This window comes from Arachis stenosperma, chromosome 3 (genome assembly GCF_014773155.1).
Source record: "Arachis stenosperma cultivar V10309 chromosome 3, arast.V10309.gnm1.PFL2, whole genome shotgun sequence".
Classification (NCBI taxonomy): domain Eukaryota; kingdom Viridiplantae; phylum Streptophyta; class Magnoliopsida; order Fabales; family Fabaceae; genus Arachis; species Arachis stenosperma.
The window spans coordinates 19,347,293-19,350,910 of NC_080379.1; the positions used below are offsets into that span (position 1 = coordinate 19,347,293).

The 3,618-nt window shown below is 38.9% G+C and overlaps 1 non-coding gene across 1 annotated transcript; it reads left to right on the forward strand.

Annotated features, from left to right (window-relative positions):
- Window positions 1-1,548: 1,548 nt before the first annotated feature.
- On the forward strand, window positions 1,549-1,656 carry LOC130972587 (small nucleolar RNA R71). The gene has a single exon (XR_009083747.1). It is a non-coding gene; the product is annotated as a small nucleolar RNA R71 (small nucleolar RNA).
- Window positions 1,657-3,618: the final 1,962 nt, after the last annotated feature.

Sequence of the window (3,618 nt, forward strand, 5' to 3'; positions counted from 1 at the left end):
ACTCTGATTTGAGAGAAGCTCTTCATGCTTCCTCTCCATGGTGACAAAGGGATATCCTTGAGCCTTAAACACAAAGGATTCTTCATTCACTTGAATGAACAGTTCACCTCTATCAACATCAATCACAGCCTTTGCTGTGGCTAGGAAGGGTCTGCCAAGGATGATGTTTTCATCCATGCACTTCCCAGTCTCTAGGACTATGAAATCAGTAGGGATGTAATGGTCTTCAACCTTTACTAGAACATCCTCTACAAGTCCATAAGCTTGTTTCTTTGAATTGTCTGCCATCTCTAGTGAGATTCTTGCAGCTTGTACCTCAAAGATCCCTAGCTTCTCCATTACAGAGAGAGGCATGAGGTTTACACTTGACCCTAAGTCACACAGAGCCTTCTTGAAGGTCATGGTGCCTATGGTACAAGGTATGGAAAACTTCCCAGGATCTTGTCTCTTTTGAGGTAATTTCTGCCTAGACAAGTCGTCCAGTTCTTTGGTGAGCAAAGGGGGTTCATTCTCCCAAGTCTCATTTCCAAATAACTTGTCATTTAGCTTCATGATTGCTCCAAGGTATTTAGCAACTTGCTCTTCAGTGACATACTCATCCTCTTCAGAGGAAGAATACTCATCAGAGCTCATGAATGGCAGAAGTAAGTCCAATGGAATCTCTATGGTCTCATTTTGAGCCTCAGATTCCCATGGTTCCTCATTGAGGAACTCATTGGAGGTCAGTGCACGCCAATTGAGGTCTTCCTCAGTGGCGTTCACTTCCTCTCCTTCCTCTCCAAATTCGGCCATGTTGATGGCCTTGCATTCTCCTTTTGGATTTTCTTCTGTATTGCTTGGAAGAGTACTTGGAGGGAGTTCAGTAACTTTCTTGCTCAGCTGTCCCACTTGTGCCTCCAAATTCCTAATGGAGGATCTTGTTTCAGTCATGAAACTTTGAGTGGTTTTGATTAGATCAGAGACCATGGTTGCTAAGTCAGAGGGGTTCTGCTTAGAATTCTCTGTCTGTTGCTGAGAAGATGATGAAAAAGGCTTGCCATTGCTAAACCTGTTTCTTCCACCATTATTGTTGAAACCTTGTTGAGGTCTCTCTTGATTCTTCCATGAGAAATTTGGGTGATTTCTCCATGAAGAATTATAGGTGTTTCCATAGGGTTCTCCTAGGTAATTCACCTCTTCCATTGAAGGGTTCTCAGGATCATAAGCTTCTTCTTCAGATGAAGCATCCTTAGTACTGCTTGGTGCATTTTGCATTCCAGACAGACTTTGAGAAATCAAATTGACTTGTTGAGTCAATATCTTATTCTGAGCCAATATGGCATTCAGAGTGTCAATCTCAAGAACTCCTTTCTTCTGATTAGTCCCATTGTTCACAGGATTCCTTTCAGAAGTGTACATGAATCGGTTATTTGCAACCATTTCAATTAGCTCTTGAGCCTCTGTAGGCGTCTTCTTCAGATGAAGAGATCCTCCAGCAGAGCTATCCAAAGACATCTTGGATAGTTCATAGAGACCATCATAGAAAATACCTATGATGCTCCATTCAGAAAGCATGTCAGAAGGACATTTTCTGATCAATTGTTTGTATCTTTCCCAAGCTTCATAGAGGGATTCTCCATCCTTCTGTCTGAAGGTTTGGACTTCCACTCTAAGCTTACTCAATTTTTGAGGTGGAAGGAACTTTGCCAAGAAGGCATTGACTAGCTTTTCCCAAGAGTCCAGGCTTTCTTTAGGTTGTGAGTCTAACCATATCCTAGCTCTGTCTCTTACAACAAAAGGGAATAGCATAAGTCTGTAGACCTCAGGGTCAACCCCATTAGTCTTGAAAGTGTCACAGATTTGCAAGAATTCAGCTAAGAACTGATGAGGATCTTCCAATGGAAGTCCATGGAACTTGCAATTCTGTTGCATTAGAGAAACTAATTGAGGCTTAAGCTCAAAGTTGTTTGCTCTAATGGCAGGGATAGAGATGCTTCTCCCATAGAAGTCGGGAGTAGGTGCAGTAAAGTCACCCAGCACCTTCCTTGCATTGTTTGCATTGTTGTTGTTTTCGGCTGCCATGTCTTCTTCTTCTTTGAAGAATTCGGTCAGGTCCTCTACAGAGAGTTGTGCCTTAGCTTCTCTTAGCTTTCGCTTCAAGGTCCTTTCAGGTTCAGGGTCAGCTTCAACAAGAATGCCTTTGTCTCTGCTCCTGCTCATATGAAAGAGAAGAGAACAAGAAAATGTGGAATCCTCTATGTCACAGTATAGAGATTCCTTTAGGTGTTAGAGGAAAAGAAAAATAGAAGAAAGAGGTAGAAGAATTCGAACTTGATCAGATAGAGTTCGAATTGTGCATTGAGAAGAAGTGATACTCCATAAATAGAAGGATGTGAGAAGAGGGGAAGAAATTTTCGAAAATTAAGTGAAAAGGTTTGAAAATATTTTGAAAAACCTTGATTGATTTTCGAAAACCAAGAGTGGGAAATAAATCAAATGATTTTTGAAAAAGATTTTGAAATTAGAAATAAAAAGATATGATTGAAAACTATTTCAAAAAAGATGTGATTAAAAAGATTTGATTGAAAAGTTATGGTTTTAAAAGATATGATTGAAAAGATATGATTTGAAAACAATTTAAAAAGATTTGATTTTAAAAACTAATGACTTGCCTAACAAGAAAAGATATGATTCAAACATTAAACCTCTCTCAACAGAAAAGGCAATAAACTTGAGATGTTCAATCAAATCATTAATTGTTAGCAAGTATCTTTGAAAAAGGAAAGAAATTGATTTTGAAAACATTTGATTGAAAAGATATGATTTGAAAAAGATTTGTTTTTGAAAAACCTTGAAAACTTGAAAAAAATTTGATTTGAAAACAAAATCTTCCCTCTTGTGCCATCCTGGCGTTAAACGCCCAGAATGGTATCCATTCTGGCGTTTAACGCCCAAAATGCTACCTTTTTGGGCGTTAAACGCCCAACCAGGTACCCTGGCTGGCGTTTAAACGCCAGTCTGTCCTTCTTCACTGGGCGTTTTGAACGCCCAGCTTTTTCTGTGTAATTCCTCTGTTGCATGTTCTGAATCTTCAGTTCCCTGTACTATTGACTTGAAAATAGAACCAAGATCAAATAAACAAGGCATGCAAGACACCAAACTTAAAATTAGACACTAGACTTAAACAAGAAACATAAAAATTTTTTTTTGTTTTTTTTGTTTTATGATTTTGTAATTTTTTTGTATTTTTTTCGAAAATTATATGAAAATAGAAAATGAAGGTTTCAGAATTCTCACCTTGAATTCCAGGAATCATTGCAATGCTAGTCTAAGACTCCGGTCCAGGAATTAGACATGGCTTCACAGCTAGCCAAGCCTTCAAAGAAAGCTTCGGTCCAAAACACTAGACATGGCCAATGGCCAGCCAAGCCTTAGCAGATCATTGCTCCAGTAGCAAGATTGATGGAAATCAACAAGCTATTGTGATGATCAGTTGAAACCTCGGTCCAATAAGATTAGACATGGCTTCTCAGCCAGCCAGATTTCAACAAATCACCATGAAACTCTAGAACTCATTTTTAAGAACTCCGAAGAAAAATACCTAATCTAAGCAACAAGATGAACCGTCAGTTGTCCATA